The 19,743-nt window shown below is 30.0% G+C and overlaps 1 protein-coding gene across 2 annotated transcripts in view; it reads right to left on the bottom strand.

Moving 5' to 3' along the window:
• Positions 1–12,027, bottom strand: part of LOC145297611 (uncharacterized) — a 346,611-nt gene extending 334,584 nt beyond the window's left edge. For both annotated transcript variants that reach the window (XM_080143676.1, XM_080143675.1), the window contains exon 1: positions 11,899–12,027. The gene's annotated coding sequence lies outside the window, so the exon portion shown is untranslated. The remainder of the gene's footprint in view (positions 1–11,898) is intronic.
• Positions 12,028–19,743: the final 7,716 nt, after the last annotated feature.

Genomic DNA, 19,743 nt, shown 5'->3' with positions numbered 1-19,743 from the left:
ACAGCCTTTGATGTGTTGCCGTAGATGGTCGTGTCATCAGCATAGATGTCAACGAATGATTTAAGTATGTGTTTAGGGAGGTCATTGATGTAAATCAGGAAGAGAGTTGGGCCTAGGATTGACCCCTGAGGGACTCCACCATTTATATTGCAGGCCTCCGATTTTTGTCCATTTATTTTCTTTATTTATTTATTTTTTATAGGCCCTTTATTTTCAGAGGAAATAACTAGTAAAATAAAAATATAGAAAACTTATAGAATTGCTAGTTAGCATAAAAACTGAAAACTTTGAAACTTGTAATGTTTGAAAAAAATGATTTAAAATTATAAAAGAGTATTGAAAATGATGTCCATGAATCCAAATAATAAAATATGATCAATGAAATTGGTCGTTAAATAAAATACAGCTAACAAATCCGTAACATTAATGTGAATAAACCCAGAAATCAAAGTTCAAAAACCATTAGAAAGTTAAATTATAAATAGAGGCAGCTGGCCACAAAATCGACATTTCCATTGGCAAGTAGAAAAGATAGCATGGATACTACATATTAGGTGCGTGCAAAAATAATATTGTTTTCTCATATATGTTACTTTTATATATGACTAGCGTGGGTGCCCGGCGTTGCCCGGATGTTTGGAAGCGTGTGTTTAGCACAAAAAAAAAGTGGTTGTAGGCAGGCAGGCTCGAACCCGTGACGCAAAGGTGGAAAAGAAAGTGAAAGAAAACTTGACATCTTACCGCTACGTTATGACACGACAGGAAGTGAAAAGAGTTCAAATTTAACAATGTCAATCAAAAAGTGGACTCGGACAAATAAGTTAAGAATCATGCAGGCGCAGAAATGAACGTTGGCTGAAGGCCAGTTAAGCTTTCCGCTTTCTGCCATTTTATTTATTTGTTTCCCTACAATGTTGGGGAAAACCAGCTCTCCTCTGAAAGAGGGAGCTCTGGCAGTGTCCAAATGAATAGCAATTGTCTGATATGAAGGTTTTCCCCACATTGATCAAAGCTAATTGCCTTTCTGAACGTCCTGGTGGGAAGGTCGGCGCATCGACTTTGCTTCAAATAGTTTTGTTTTATTTATACTAAAAAGACAAACAAACATGTGAAATGACGGAATAGAGGAAATTTTTTAAAAGTCGATCAAACTAGATGTAGAGACGATACCTGTTTTCGAATCTGAAATATTATAATCTAGGAAGTATAAACAAACTTCTAAATAAATATTATAATCTAGGAAGTATATAAAAACTTCTAAATAAATATTATAATCTAGGAAGTATAAGCAAACTTCTAAATAGATGTAACCTTGTTGAGAAGCCCAGCGAAAAAAGCTTTTCACGAAAACACGCGTGGCCGTTTTGCTTTATATATATAGATTTCTGAATTAATTGATATATATATATAGCCATGTTATATATCATTTTGAAGCACGTTTTTTTGCTCTATTGAATCGCGTTATTCATTACCGTTCTCAATCTCTTCATTCATTTTTTTCCAGGCTTTTCGACAGAATGGACAAAATTCAAATCTGCACGATTTTCTTGTTCCAGTTCAAACTAGGTCAAAAAGCTGCCGAGACAGCAAGTGATATTAATGATGTGTTTGGCCCAGGAACCAATAATAAACATGTTGAACAACAGTAGTTCAAGAAATTTCGCAATGGTGACGAGAGCCTTAATTGAAGATGATCCTTGCAAAACCACACAAAACGTTGCTGTTGAACTTGAGGTCAACCATTCAACAGTCGTTCGCCATTTAAAGCAAATAGGGAAGTCAAAAAAGTTGGATAAATGGGTGCCGCATGAAATGAATTGAATGATAATCAAAAAAGTGATTGTTTTGAGGTGTCTTTTACACTCCTTCTGCACAGCAAAAACGACCTATCTCTCGAGCGGATTGTGACGCGTGATGAGAAGTGGATCCTCTATGACAACCGGCTCCACAACACTTCCCGAAGCTGAAATTGCACCAAAAAATGGTTACGGTGACTGTTTGGTGGTCTGAGAATGGTCTCATCCATCACAGCTTCTTGAATCCAAGCAAAACGATTACAGCGAAGAAGTACTGCCAACAAATCGATGAAATGCACCAGAAACTACAACGTATATGCCTGAGATTGGTCAATATGAAGGAACCAATTCTCCTCCATCAAAACGCTCACCCATCTGTTGCTCAACTGACCCTGCAGAAGCTAAGCGAATTGGGCTAAGAGACTCTGCCTCATCTGCCATTTCACCCACTGATTATCACTTTTTCAAGCATCTCAACAACTTCCTGCACGAAACATGCTTCAAAAGCCAAGATGATGCCAAATTGGCCTTCAATGACTTCATCGCTTTCAGAACTCCGGATTTCTATGCTAATGGGATAAATGAACTTGTTTCTCATGGGCAAAAATGTGTCAATTCTAATGGTTCTTATTTCTATTAATAAAGTTTATTATGAAAGGAGTTATGATCTTGTGAAGTTGAACGTCAAAAAAACGACATTATTTTTGCACCAAACTAATATATCATGTATAAAAATTGCGGATGTGAAGACAGTTACAAGGGAAAAGTGATTCAAAAGAAGAACCCTGTAAGATTGTTTTGTCAATTAGGTAGATCTTGCATTATATATATTATATATATCTCTATCACTACTATTATATAAAAGGAACTGTGTGTGTGTAAGAGTTTGTTCCCTATAGACTCAGAAACAGCTAGGACGACATTTTTTTTTTTTTTTAATTTCACATGAAAGTACTTGGTGTGTCTTAGAGTGTTCTTACATCGGTTTTGTATTGGAACGTGTCCGATAAGTATCGAAAATCAATAATCGAAAAAGTCTGATTTTGACTAAAGTTAACACTTTTATACAACCCAACATTACAAACGTTTTATCACTGCACAAGTAGAAAGGTGCAGCATATAAAATCAACAGTAGGTTCTTTTATAAGATCAGGGCGCATTCAGAATGAATGTTTCTTTTCAGAGCATAATTGAACCATGATACTTGACTTTTGTACGTTTAACTTTAATTCAAATGATTATGTAAAAACAATGTTATAAAATCAACAGTTGGTTCTTTGATATGACAGGGGCGCTTTTGAAATGAATGCTTATGTTTAGAGCACAAGTGAACCATGATAGATGACTTTGGCATTTTAAACTTTGTGTGAAACCATTATTTACATATAATTTTATAGATTCTATACAGTGGCATGTAGACTATAATATATTGTGAACTAAGGCACTGCGAGGAGGCATGTGAAGCCTCCTCCCGGTGCACTGCAGAGGGGGGGGGGTCTCTTATTAGAGCAGGCAATTGATTTGATTAAAAAATGGGCAATTTCACTGATTTCGATGACAATAAAAGTATGGGAGGGTGGAACATTTGTTGATCTTCATTCAATCCCGGACAACGTCAGATCTCCCTGCTAGTGTATATATATATATATATATACATACATACAGCATAATCATGTTGACACACCAGTTCTCATCAGATCACCAAAATTAAGTAACTTCAGCCTGGCTAGTACAAGATGGGTGACCATTTGGTAATTCTAGGCGCTGTATGTGTTCTCCACTTATCTCGGCAATTTCCAGTTGTCCTGAACTGGTATTTAACAATGCGGACTCAGGAGAGATGTGGTTAGAGATTGCATAACCTTTGCCACAAAAATTCCACATGCAGGCATTCTTACAGTGAGTATCCATAGTCTGCCAAGACTGAAGGAAGCTATCATATATATATATATATATACATATATATATTTTTACTATGATAATTAAATACCTACAGATATTAGTGTTTCATCCTTTCAGGAATCTTCAGTGCAGGGTGTTACGATTAACACCAGTCGACAGATTCGAACCCGGCAACACGAGCCATCTCTGGCTCGATTAGCAAAGACCGTATCCAATCAGCTACCATTAACCATGAGAAATAACGTTGAATTTAAACATTTTAATTTTAAATGTTCTTTACATCAGTCACAGTGATCTAATCGGTATATGATGATCTATGCATAAGAGCTAAATTGACCGACTTAATTCAACTAAAAGTGCTCAACGATAACAAACGAATTTCTTAAAGTGGCTGACATAATTATTTTTTTACTATAATAATTAAATACCTACAGACACTATATATGTATAAATACAAATAAATACACATTGGTCTTTATTATACAACGGAGAATTGTAATATGAGATTCAGTGCTGAAAGGAGAAATAAATAGGGTTCCTCGTTCATTCCCAAGCAACATTGGGGGGGAGGGTTGCTCATGCATTGATATTTAATAAAGTGAATGCAAAAAAAAATGTAAGGAATGCAGTTTTAAAGATTATAGTTATAATCTCTCAATTGGTGTTGACAGGTACTTCAACTGATTGATGCTTAAGATTGTTTGATATATTTTTTTAACAAATCTATATCCAGGTAAAATTATAGCACAACAATATTAACTACAAGCAAGACTAGTTTTAGACTCAATGAGGGACGTTTATAATGTTGATAATGGAATTTGCAACTGTCTCGATGGCTAAAGTCAATCAAATAACCGTGTATATCAAAACTAATAAACAAGTTTATATATCAAAATCAATCATGACTGTCTGTCAAAGTCAATAAGCTGTCTAAACAGTTGTTTATTAATTTTAATAGACAAAATCATATGGCTGTATGTGTCAAAAATCAATCAATATGTATCAAAAGTAATAAACTGTTTAGAAAACTAAAGTTTATCCTATTAGTATCACAAAAGTAATAAACAATAGTTTCCATGCCTAAAATGAATCATATATCAACTGTTTCAATGTTTAAAGTCAATTATTTGATTGCGCCTGTCAAAACAAATATTCAGACAATTAAAAAGTCAGTTGTGTGCCTGTCAAAATTAACAAACAACCTTTTAGACAATCATATGATTGTGTCTATTAAAACTAATAAATTGTCTAAACTGTAGTTTATTAGTTTTAACGGACAAAATCATGTGAGTGTTTATGTCAAAAATCAATCATATCACTGTGTAAACCAAGAATTGTAAATTGTTCAGACAACTAAAGCCAATGATATGATTGTGTTTATTAAAATTAACAAACAACATTTTAGACAACTGAAGTCAATCATACACTGCTGATCAAAAATTTAAGACCACTTAAAAATCTTTAAAAAAAAAACAACTTTTTTTAAGGGTAGATTTCAAACTCTTCCCACTTAAGGTTACTAATACTACAATGGAAACAAAAAAGTACATTCCAAAAATTTTATTTTAAAATTTTCATTTTTATTAAATTAGGCATGATCAAAATTATAAAACCAAGGGTATAAATTGTTAGCTTTATGGTAATTCTAATGTTTTTAGTTCAGTTAGAGATTAGCAATCACTGTGTAAAGGTGTTACCATGCCTAAAGCAAGAAAACTAACCGAAGTTGAGCGCTCTCGAATTCTAGGATTTCATAAGCAAGCTTTGTCACAGCAGGCGATAGCAGCTCAGGTAAATCGCAGTAACACTGTTATTTGCAACTTTGTAAAGAACACTGAGAATTATGGAAAAGCAAAATTCTTTGGTAGCCCCCCCCGCCCAAATTTCTCCTGCATTGAGTAGGAGAATCAGAAGTGTTGTTATGAATGAGAGAGGACTTTCTTCTAGTCAAATTAAGGCAGTTACAGATGCTGATTGCAGTCCAATAACCATCAGATGACACTTACAACAAAAAGGCATGGTAAATAAAACACGTAAACAAATTCCTCGATTGCTTCCATGTCACAAAGTAGACCACTTAAGATTCGGTCGTGAATACCAAGCCTGTGGCATTGAGAAGTGGAAGAAAGTCGTGTTTTCTGATGAGAAAAAATTCAATTTAGATGGTCCTAATGGCTTCCAATGATATTGTCATGACAAAAACATGCCCCTTGAAATTTTTTACACACGTCATAGTGGTGAAGGGTCCGTAATGGTATGGGGTGCCTTTTCTTACAGAGGGATGATGGAGCTCCATGTGGTGCAGGGTCGTCAGACAGCAACTGGTTATGTTAGCATGTTACAAAAAGCATATTTGATGATGGAGGGTCATCGTTTGTGTGGGGATGGATGGTTATTCCAAAAGGATAATGCTGCAATCCATACTGCAAGACGGATCTTGAGCTTTCTACAAGAAAATGGAGTCCATCTCTTGGGACATCCTGCATGCTCACCGGACTTGAACCTAATTGAAAATGTTTGGGAATGGATGACAAAAGAGGTTTATTGAAATGGCAAACAATATTCACAACAAAAAATGAAGTTTGCGAAGCCATCTTCAGAAACTGGAGCAGGATCCCCCGCACCTTAATGGAAACCCTTATTTCTAGTATGCCCCAAAGAATTTTTGAAGACATCAAAAGCAGTGGAGGTAGAACTCATTATTACGTTTGATTGTTCAATGTTTTCATACACTTTTCGTACAATTTAATAAAATGTTTGTCTTTGGTCTTATAATTTTGATCATGTGTAAAAAGCCTAATTTAATAAAAATGTAAATTTTAAAAATAAATCTTTGCAATTTAGCTTTTTGTTTCCATAACCTTTTAGATTTTAGTATTGGTAACCTTAAGTTGGAAGAGTTTAAAATCTATCCTTAAAAAAAGTTTGTTTTTTTTTAAGATTTTTAAGTGGTCTTAAATTCTTGATCAGCAGTGTATGACTGTGTCTGTCAAAATTAACAAACAACATTTTAGACAACTGAAGTCAATCATATTATTGTTTCTGTCAAAATAAACAAACAACATTTTAGACAACTGAAGTCAATCATATTATTGTGTCTGTCAAAATAAACAAACATTTTAGACAACTGAAGTCAATCATATTATTGTTTCTGTCAAAATAAACAAACATTTTAGACAACTGAAGTCAATCATATTATTGTGTCTGTCAAAATTAGCAAGCAATTGTTTAGGTAACTAAAGTCAATCATATGATTGTGTCTGTCAAAATTAACAATCTTTTAGACAACTGAAGTCAATCATATGATTGTGTCTGTCAAAATTAACAATCTTTTAGACAACTGAAGTCAATCATATGATTGTGTCTGTCAAAATTAACAATCTTTTAGACAACTGAAGTCAATCATATGATTGTGTCTGTCAAAATTAACAATCTTTTAGACAACTGAAGTCAATCATATGATTGTCTGTCAAAACAACTAAATAAATGTTGCCACTGCACCTAAACTGACGAAACCTATTGAACTAAGAACATATTGAAAAAATAAGTTTAGATGGAAACCAACGTAAGATACAATTTAACTGCTACAAAAGTCTGATTCATTTTATCACAGCTTGCATTTCTTAACACAGCATACGTTTATTAGACTTAGGTATTAATAACGTTTAGCCAACAAAGCTAAGCTACTCTGAATTAATGGGGACCTCCTCAAGCGTTGGGTCCCCTGGGTCGTGGCCTATATTGGCTAGGTAATCACTGAAGCCCACGAGATTTATGGCTTAAACTACAATAGTCAATATTCACAAGGAAGAAATAAAAATCGGAAAGTAATAAAATTATTCTTACAGCAAATAAACGAGATTCTTAATTAATTCTACATTCGATGTAAGACTTTCTACACAGAGATTGTGAGAAAGTTGTTGACATTCATAATATACTGTATAAGCTGGTTACACTTAAAACTTAAGAAATTGTATATTTTTTATTTACAAATAGCAGTATTTACCCAGCTTTGACCGGGTGGAAAAATATATCAGGTGGAGGGACGAGGGTATAGAGAAAATTAAAAATATAATCATGTTTACATTTTTTTAATAGGATTTTTTTTATTCCTTTTATATTTGCCTCATTTTATTTTGGACTTTTATAAATATTCGATTAATAGCGCATAATGATAAAATATTTCAACATGTATTTATTTATCAAAGTTACGTATAGACGAGAAACACAGACACAATCAAGATTTCTGAGCAATACAACCAAAACGAATAAAGGGCGACCGTTCAACTTTACGTGATAAGAAACTTAGTCACTCATGCTTGAATATTTTTAATAGAATTTTTAAAATTATTTTTCATTTCTAATAAATATTTGATTCTCTACGATTGCTGTTTCCACTCCACTTCCGGTTGCCTCTCCCTAATGTTAAGAATGTTTTTGTTGTTGTTGTTTTGCAAATAATAACGTTATTATTTACAAAAAAAAAACCTTCATAAGGAGGAGAGGGGTATTTATTTATTTATTGTGTACACTGCACTTTCATCTATTTAATAAACAAACGATACGGTAAAAATCAATTAAAAACAAAAGAACAACCGGAAGTGTAGCGGAAGCAAAAATCGTAAAGATAACCTAAATAACATAATATTTAATTTACCAAAGTTACATAAAGACGAAAAACACAGACACATTTGATCTTGTCTGATATATTATTATAGATGAAACATTTCTTGGAAGTCACGTTCATAAAACGAATAATAAAAGGCGTGCGTTCAAATTTTACGTAAGAATGTTTACATATTTTTTATACATTTTTTTTTTTAATTTCGTTTTTAGTTTTACATTATTTTATTTTTTGATTTCAATAAATTTTCGATTAATAGTGAAAAAAAATTTCCATGTGCATTTTTTATAAAAGTTACGTACAAGCGACACAGACACACACACACAAAACACGTATATATAAGATATTAAATGATGGTTTTATTATTAGATTTTTAACATATTTTATTTTAATCAATATTATTTAATATTTGTAATAAAATTAATTTTTATATTAAAAATGTATATTTTCTTTTTTTTTATTCAATACTATGGAATGCTGGGAATTTTTTTGTTGTTTTTATTACATACATTTTCTTTTTTTAATTCAAGTTAACAATAAATACTTTTTTTTATTATTATTTTATAATAAAAAAAGTTAACACTGTTTTTATTATTTTCGTTTTTTATGTAATAATATTTGAAGTTGTAAAACCAGGATGTAAACATATGAAACTAAACTGTAATCATATGAAATACTTTTGAATTTAAGAAGTTAGAAATAAATACTTATTTTATAAAAATAGAAGGAACTACTGTATAAAAGTAAAAAGGAAAATATAACAATGTTTTTATAAATATATATTATTTCCGCTTTTTATGTAATAATAAATAATATTGGAAGTTGGCAAAACCAGGATATAAACAGTATATGAAATACTTTATACACAAAGCGAAGCATTTCCGCTTTTTATAGCAAAGTAATAAACGAGAGGAAATGTTGCCGTCTAAAAAGATTCCCTTTTTTATGCATTTTTTTATATTGTATTTGCCGTCATGAACAACGAATTGAAGTTAAAATAAATGTTCAGATGCTTTATTTAGTTTAATCTTATGTATCTAAAAAAAAAAAAAAAAAAAAATTTTTTTTTTTTAGTAAAGAATTGTTGGCGGAGAACATCGACAACATCCGCGCCTTCCTTTGTATTTATTGAGTGTTTATGATTATGTCTACCAAAATCACCATCCATTCAGTATATAATAACAACAACAAAAATAAAAAAAACTAACGATGGGGGGTTAAGAAATTATATTTTATTATATACGTGTTGTTTGAGTTAGTCGAGGGGTTTTGTTTTGTTTTTGTTACTTCAAAGTCAATTAGTTAACTATTTGTTAAAATTATAAAAGTGGCTGAGGAGGAGGTCGCAAAAACAGACATCTCGTCGACGCATAAGCTCTAACTACTTTGGTATCGAGCACTATTTGGATAGGATACTAAATTTATTACTTAGTAAAAGTTTATACTTATTATTTCCATACTAAAATACTAAAATTAAGATTCCATCATACAGTAGATTTCTCGTCTACAATTGAGCACTCTGGTTTATATATATATATATATATATATATATATATATATATATATATATATATATATATATATATATATATAGCGAGAGAGAGATGTATGAGTGCTCAATTGTAGTACAAGAGCAAAATCTAGATTATTTACATACAATTTCACGTCATTAAATTTTAATTATACAGTATGTTGGTACTTATGCGGAGAGTGCCGAAATAATATTTAGAAACCTATTCTTAACATGAGGGGGGTGTTTTGTAACAATTCTGTGATTTCACCTGACAATTTAATAAACCAAAGATACCATAAAACTTGAAAATACTATATACTTCTCCGCATAAGTACCAGTATGTGAATAATATATAGGATAAGTTTACTATAAACTATAGTCACCATTTTAAAACCAATTTTTATGAAGTGCATCGTATTATTATTAGACAAGAATTGTTTGAAATTGTTATTACTTATGTTAAACAACCACACTAAAAGTTATAAAAACACCCCGAGTAAAAAAAAAAAAAAAAGAAACCGACAAAGTATGTATGTGTATATATATATATATATATATATATATATATATATATATATATATATATATATATAAAGAAAAAATATAAATATTCTTCAAAATTGCTAAGCCACGTGACAACAAAAAAAAATATACATTTATTTATTTTATTTTACGCTAAGGATTTTCTACAAACTTGAGAATAAATAGAAGTGAGAGACAGTAAAAAGAAATCGAATTTTTTCTTTTTTTTTTTTTTTAGTCTACTAGAAATCTGTTGTCAATATTTTTTTTTTTTCATTGAATGTCTCTCTCTAGTCACGATTCGTTAAATTATTTAAATGAAATATACAAACATAAGCCGAAATATTAACTTCGAAAAAAAAAAACTTTAAAACGAAATGTATTATTTTACTAGGCAAAATTAAAGTGTGTGAGAGGGGGGGGATTCGAAATTATATAATTATTTGGAACCTAATTAATCAAAAATAAAATCTAGGAAAATAAAATTAAAAGGAGAAAATTATTTAATACGAAATTATATATATATACACACACACACACACACACACACATCATTATTTACTTGCCTCCCTATCAGGATAAAGGTCGGTTTTTAATGCGAGATAACAAGCTCCCCAAATTGAGGCATTTTGGTTGGGGAGGGGGATCAGTTTTACTTATTTGCCTCCTTACGAGGCAGAGGTAGACACAATGCCAGGTTTTAATCGAGGCGTCGGGGAGTCCACTCCAGACTCCAGCTCCCCAAAAGCAGGCATTCGGGAGTGGGACAAAAATATAAATTGCCTCAGTCTGGAAGGATTTCTCTTACAGTGAAGACAGCACGGATGCAAATTCTATCTTAAACGAGAGCCGGAGAAACTAAATATTTTTATTTATTTATTTTTTGCGTGGTTTGGAAAAAAAAGGGAACTCAGAAAACAAAATGTGAAAATATGAATGTACGAATTGATTAGAAGTAAAAAAAAAAAATATATATATATATATATATATATATATATATATATATATATATAATAGTCGGCAAAACTATATGATTAAATATTCATTAATCGATAATTCAAATATGGAATTAATTAAAGCATATTTACGGCTTCAAATTATATTTTTATTAAGTAAAACAGAAAATAAATAAAAATACTAAATATTCTCTTGAGAAGGGTGGGGGGAGAGAAGTAAGTGACTCACGCAATCCTACACGGAAATCAATCTATAAGCGACAAATAAGAACAGAGAAAAAAAATAGAAAATATTTTGTTTTAAGAAAGAAAAAAAATGGGGGGGGCATTTATTTCTCCATTATTATTATTATTATTTGAAAATAAGGAAATAAATATAAAAAGAAAGAATGATATTAAAGAAGAAAGAAGACGATTAGGAGTTGGATGGTTGATTGTAAACAAAAGAGCTTCCAGCCCGTGTTAAAGACCATGATCGCACCGGGCACGCACAATCCCAATCCATCAAACAACCGCTCTAAAGATCTGTTTCGATGTCTCGGGCATCGCTACATGTATTTTTAGGATTTCAAAAAGCATTCTTACCGACCACAGGATGGAAAAATCGCGCCATCAAAGTTAGCGAAGTTTAGGGGAAAACACGTAGAGAGCGATAACATAAGGGAGGTAAGCCAACAACTGGTTCAACGCTGACATTTGATTATTTCCCTTGAGCCGCCATCATGGATTCTTCAATTTCTCTTCTTTTCTTTTTGTTTTTTTTTCTTTTCCCCCTCTTACATGAAAACTTTTCTCTTTTCAAATCTTTGTGAGCTTAAGAGTCAACTTATGGATAGGAAGTTCTTTATTTGCTTTTTAATAACGTCGTACAATAAATACATGAATTTGTGATTCCAAATATTAGAGACTCCATTTTAGAGCAACAGGTTCAGTGACTTAAAATTTAATTTTTAAGTATGAAGCCATGAATCAGCAATTTCATACACTGTTTATTAAGACATTGAATGAACTTTAAGAAATTCAAAAGAAATCCTAATGGATATTTTTCATGCTCAAATGTTAATGGATAAGTATGCAAAATTAACACCACTTTTTATTTAGATGCAATCTCATATTTCAATAAGAAAATTTATATGTATGACACTTGCTTCAGTTTGCAAGAGTGTCTTTGATCAGTCAAACTTAAGTTTGAAATAATAGTTATGTAATTTAATCACATGTAAATTTGAAATAATCGTTTTATAAATTTATCACACATAAATTTGAAATAATAATTTTATAAATTTATCACACATAAATTTGAAATAATAGTTTTATAAATTTATCGCACATAAATTTGAAATAATAGTTTTATAAATTTATCACACATAGATTTGAAATAATAGTTTTATAAATTTATCACACATAAATTTGAAATAATAGTTTTATAAATTTATCACACATAGATTTGAAATAATAGTTTTATAAATTTATCACACATAGATTTGAAATAATAGTTTTATAAATTTATCACACATAAATTTGAAATAATAGTTTTATAAATTTATCGCACATAAATTTGAAATAATAGTTTTATAAATTTATCACACATAGATTTGAAATAATAGTTTTATAAATTTATTACACATAAATTTGAAATAATAGTTTCATTAATGTACCACACTAAAGTTTGAAATAATAGATTTATAAATTTATAAGACTTAAGTTTGAAATAATCTATTCTATAAATTTTTTTTTTTTTTTTTTTTTGTGTATTGATATTCATATTAAAAACCCTTTTTTGTATTTATTTAAGAAGAAAATATAAATTTCTTATATATGGATCATGGAATTGCATTAATCTGCAAAAGATCTACCTAATTTTCATATTCGTTAAACATTCATTTTAATTAATTCTCTATTAGTTTTTTCGGTTTTCTTACGGGATAATCATCTTTAGTTAACTATTACATGTAATTATAATAATGCAGATATTCTAATTGATTTATACTTGTGTAATATTTGTCTAAAAACGTTATAGTAAATACAAAACTCTTTCAATATACATATATATTTTTGTTTAAAAAATTTTGTCTACCAAACTCTTAGAGTTTTTGGTCTGTAGACCTGAAACTTCATATATATATACTAGCAAAAGTACCCATCGTTGACTGGGTTCAAAAGCAGCCTACAGAAAATGGACTCTGATTTATGAAAGTATGATAGGTTATGAAAACGAAGGGTTGTAAAAAGATAGCTTCGAATTTGGGGGTATCAAAACCAAAGTAAAATATGATGAAAGTAAAAATAAAATAGATAAACCCCATAATTTATTATACCATACCTGTTCACACTGAAACACTTATCACAATATTCTGTGGATCTATATTAAGAAACCTTGTAAAACTTTGTGACATATTTCCATTCTATGGAGGTCAGGCGCGAACGAACACCCCATAATTTTAGTATACCATATTTCTTCAAACTAAAACACAATTATCAAAGTATGCAGATAGATATGAAAAGTCTTTATTAAAGTTTGTGCCTATTTCCATTCTATGGAGGCCAGGTGGAAACGCAGACCCCACAATTTTATTATACCATCCCTATTTAAATTAAAACATACTTATCAAAATATTATTATGTACATGTATATCAAAAACACTTGTAAACGTTTTTTTTTTTTTCATTTTAAAATTTTTTATTTCCATACTTTGTGGACCATGCGCATATGCAGACCCCACAATTTTAATGAATCATCATTATGCCAGATCAAACATACCCATTCCTGTGTCTCGATACATCTTCTATCATTATATGTGATCAGTTTTCTATAATAGTCAACCATATAGGAGCCTATTCGTGAGCAGACACACATACAAACGTTCAGCTTTATATTATATATATATATATATATATATATATATATAAGGTCATGTCATATGCTACTGGTACCATGTAACCCAGTACTACCTGCCTCATGGTCGGGTCACCAGCGACTAAACTGGTTCCCCCACCAGACTTGTTTGGTGAGGAGGGTGGCTAGTCTCCCTGAAGGATTAAAAACAAGACCTTTCAAAGGGCGAATGAACCCTTTTTCGGGGTCAACAGCCAACTAGCACCGTGTGTGTTTGTGTGTATGTATGTGTGTGTTGGGGTGGAGAGGGATCCCATTAGCTGTGGTGATGGCAACCTTTCTAGGAGAAACAAATCTCTGATTTAAAAAATCATAAAGTAGGAGACCAGTACCCGCATTAAGCTGGTCTGCAGTTTAACTTGTTGCTGGCTATCTTGCTCTTGCTTGTTGCTGGATCTCAACATTTTGAACCGAGAGAGAGAGAGAGAGAGAGAGAGAGAGAGAGAGAGAAAGAGACTTAGCTGTTGTACAAAGCTAAGACTCTGTAACATCATCTGTGTATAGATACTTCCTCAGGCATTTGTTTATTAAAATGGTCCTGTAGTGATGGAAGTCATTTTTGGGCTCATGCACTTTAAGTGTCTGAGGGAGTGGCACTCGTCTGACAAAACGTTGCAATCATCATATATAAGGTATTTAAACCCAGTTACTTGGGTTTAAGATATGAAAAATCGGTGCAAAAGTGAAAATTAAAAAAAAATGAAATTTGCCAGTTGAAAGTCGAGCAAAAGCATTACAAATATGCATGCATAACGTAGTAGTTATAGGTTTATATTTTAATTTTTAGCCTTGCAGCAAACATGTCTTCATTGCTCAGTCACTAATGGCAAAGGAAAAAAGAAATCATAAGCTAAACATTTGGGTTTCGATTCTTGGTGGTTGCGCACAAGTAATTTTTTTTTTAAAACTTTTTAAATCATTTGTGTCTAATATAATATAATAATAAATACAAAATCTGCATTAATCGAAATATCATATTTAAGTGTATTTTACGACCAGGCAATGCATGGCGCCCTGCTAGTAGTTATATGAATTTATCACACTTAAGCTTGAAATAACAGTTTTATAAATTTATCACACTTAAGTTTCAAATAAGAGTTATATAAATTTATCACACTTAAGTTTTAAATAAGCGTTATATAAATTTATCACACTTAAGTTTTAAATAATATGTAGTGGTGGTGCAAAATAGGGAAAATGATTTGAATTGGGAAAGGAAAAATGAATTGCTTTGAGGAAGAGACGAACTACGTGTTAAATTGAATTAAACAAACAGGAATTTATTTCGTGAAGGAACAAATGAAAGAAAAGGGTACTACAGGTATTTAGTTTGGTGTGCATCAGTATAGCGAGAGAGAGAGAAAATGAGAAAAAGTCAATCCAGGCCATGGAGATAGAAAACGTATAAAGTGTACATACTGTCTGTTAGCTCATGCTCCATACATAGTAGCAGGGGACGTGACGCGCGCGAGCCCGCGCCTCCCGAAAGGGAGGTGGCTGGTTCGCCGAACCTGTCAGCTCGAGAGCTGGTCCAAAAAGGAAGATGCTATTTATTGCTCTTGCTTTTATAATTGTTTCCGGTGGTCTTTTGCGCATGTGTGGATTTCCTTTGAAAGGGGAAGTGACTTTGTCCATGTGTGCGTACATGTGTGTACGTTAGCGTGTGTGTGTATACACATGAATGTTAGTGTATGTACGCGAACGTTAATATATCTACTTGTGTGTACATGTGCGCGTATGTTTGTGTGCGCGTATGTATATGACAAGAAATATGGCTTAAGATGTGAACGTGTGTTTTTGTGTGAGACTAGGAAAGGCTCCCACAAATAGTTATATAAATTTGTCACACTTAAGTTTTAAATAATAGTTATATAAATTTATCACACTTAAGTTTTAAATAATAGTTATATAAATTTATCACACTTAAGTTTTAAATAATAGTTATATAAATTTATCACACTTAAGTTTTAAATAATAGTTGTGTTTGTATTACTGTACACATAGATTCGAAAAAGTTGTCAAAAAACAAATATATAACAAATAAATGTTATCAAAAGCAAGATAAGTTACTTTTCTACCAAACTGGATATATTTTTCGTGTTTTTATTCAATGTAACATGTTTATTCATCTCGAAAAACATACAGTGTTTACCGATGTATTGGAAAATTCAAGATGGCGTCTGATTCTCTCTTTAACACGGTAAGTTTGGGAAAAGGTGTTATAAATAAAAACCCAGATAAAATACTGTTAAAAACTCACTCAATATATGTTACCGTGACATAGGTTGACATATATTCGGCGGGTTTTTAATAGTATTTTGTATAGTTTTTTATTTATAACACCTTTTCCCAAACTTACCGTGTTAAAGAGAGAATCAGACGCCATCTTGAATTTTCCAATACATCGGTAAACACTTTCTGTTTTTCGAGCTGAATAAATATGTTACCTTGAATAAAAACACGAAAAATATATCCAGTTTGGTAGAAAAGTAACTTATCTTGCCTTTGATAACATTTATTTGTTTTTTGATAACATTTATTTGTTTTTTGACAACTTTTTCGAATCTATGTGTACAGTAATACAAACCCTAATAGTCATATAAATTTATTAAAATTAAGTTTTAAATAATAGTTATATAAATTTATCACACTTAAGTTTTAAATAATAGGTATATAAATTTATCACACTTAAGTTTTAAATAATAGTTATATAAATTTATCACACTTAAGTTTTAAATAATGGTTATATAAATTTATCAAAATTAAGTTTTAAATAATAGTTATATAAATTTATCACACTTAAGTTTTAAATAATAGTTATATAAATTTATCACACTTAAGTTTTAAATAATAGTTATATAAATTTATCACACATAAGTATATAATAATAATTTTATAAATTTATCATACTTAGGTTTAAAATAATGATATAGATTTATCACACTTAAGTTTTAAATAATAGTTATATAAATTTATCACACTTAAGTTTTAAATAATAGTTATATAAATTTATCACACTTAAGTTTTAAATAATAGTTATATAAATTTATCACACTTAAGTTTTAAATAATAGTTGTGTTTGTATTACTGTACACATAGATTCGAAAAAGTTGTCAAAAAACAAATATATAACAAATAAATGTTATCAAAAGCAAGATAAGTTACTTTTCTACCAAACTGGATATATTTTTCGTGTTTTTATTCAATGTAACATGTTTATTCATCTCGAAAAACATACAGTGTTTACCGATGTATTGGAAAATTCAAGATGGCGTCTGATTCTCTCTTTAACACGGTAAGTTTGGGAAAAGGTGTTATAAATAAAAACCCAGATAAAATACTGTTAAAAACTCACTCAATATATGTTACCGTGACATAGGTTGACATATATTCGGCGGGTTTTTAATAGTATTTTGTATAGTTTTTTATTTATAACACCTTTTCCCAAACTTACCGTGTTAAAGAGAGAATCAGACGCCATCTTGAATTTTCCAATACATCGGTAAACACTTTCTGTTTTTCGAGCTGAATAAATATGTTACCTTGAATAAAAACACGAAAAATATATCCAGTTTGGTAGAAAAGTAACTTATCTTGCCTTTGATAACATTTATTTGTTTTTTGATAACATTTATTTGTTTTTTGACAACTTTTTCGAATCTATGTGTACAGTAATACAAACCCTAATAGTCATATAAATTTATCAAAATTAAGTTTTAAATAATAGTTATATAAATTTATCACACTTAAGTTTTAAATAATAGGTATATAAATTTATCACACTTAAGTTTTAAATAATAGTTATATAAATTTATCACACTTAAGTTTTAAATAATGGTTATATAAATTTATCAAAATTAAGTTTTAAATAATAGTTATATAAATTTATCACACTTAAGTTTTAAATAATAGTTATATAAATTTATCACACTTAAGTTTTAAATAATAGTTATATAAATTTATCACACATAAGTATATAATAATAATTTTATAAATTTATCATACTTAGGTTTAAAATAATGATATAGATTTATCACACTTCAGTTTTAAATAATAGTTATATAAATTTATTACACTTAAGTTTGAAATAATAGTTATATAAATTTATAACACGTAAGTTTGAAACAATAATTGTATATACATTTATCACACTTTAGTTTTAAATAATAGTAATATAAATTTATAACACTTTCATTGGAAATAATAGTTTTATAACTTTACTAGCAGTCTGACCAATATTGCCAGGTCGTAAAATACACTTTAATATGATATTTTGATTTATGCAGATTTCGTATTTATAATTATATTATATTGGATCCAATATATAGTAATGATTTAAAAATTTATTAAAAAAATGACTCATGCGCCATCACTGAGAATTGAAATCAATCACACGATTTTCTTTTTCCTTTGACATTAATGCCTGAGCTACGAAGATATGGTTGCTGCAAGGTTAAAATTTAAAACATGAACCAATACCTATTACGTTAAACATGAACCAATACCTATTACGTTACACATGCATATTTGTAATGCCATAATTCAACCTTCATCTGGCAAATTTCATTTTTTAATTTTCACAGTTTTTCACTGATTTTCCCCGGCTAAAACCCAAATATAAAATTTTGCATCGGTTCGAATGCCCTATATATTTAAGTTTCATGTCTCTAGACCAAAAAGTGACAGAGGATTTTGGTAGGCAAAACTTTTTAAACAAAATATATATATATATATATATACACACACACACATGCATAAATATATATGGAAAGAGTTTTGTGTTTTTGCACAAATATTACATAAGTATAAATCATGTAGAATATCCGCATTAATATAATTACATGTAATAGTAAATTAAAGATGATCATCCCATAAGAAAACCGAAAAAACTAATAGGGAATTTAGTAAAATGAATGTTTAAAAGAATATGCAAATTAGCTAGATCTTTTGCAGATGAATGCAACTCCATGACTCGTATAAAAAAAAGAAAAAAAAAAGAAAAAAGTATATTTTTTTAATTGAATAGAAAAATGGGTTTTTAATATGAATATCAATACACAAAAAACATTTATAGGAGTATAGATAACACTTAAGTTTGAAATAATAGTTATATAAATTTATCCCATTTAACTTTGAAGTAATAGTTATATAAATTTATCATATTTAACTTTGAAATAATAGTTATATAAATTTATCATATTTAACTTTGAAATAATAGTTATATAAATTTATCACACTTAAGCTTAAAATAATAGTTTTATCTATCTGGTACACTTAACTTTGAAATGATATTATTATTCCATTATGTTTCAATGTATGTGCATGGCTTCTGTGTACAAGAAAATCTCAAGCCAACAGCAACAAGACTCATCCCATCAAAGTCAAACCATTTCACACTATGGTAGAGTCGGTGGAAACATGTTAACATTAGAACTATGCTATCTGAAACTTCAATTGCAGTTTCCAATCCGTACATGGCAGGAGACGTTGTCTGGGTCAAGAATCCACACGAGAGATGTACAATGCAATTCAGC

The sequence above is a fragment of the Euprymna scolopes genome, chromosome 18, assembly GCF_053919585.1.
Source record: "Euprymna scolopes isolate OS-2025 chromosome 18, ASM5391958v1, whole genome shotgun sequence".
Taxonomy (NCBI): domain Eukaryota; kingdom Metazoa; phylum Mollusca; class Cephalopoda; order Sepiida; family Sepiolidae; genus Euprymna; species Euprymna scolopes.
Note: the sequence above shows the minus strand (reverse complement) of the source record. Positions and strands in the feature narration are given on the sequence as shown.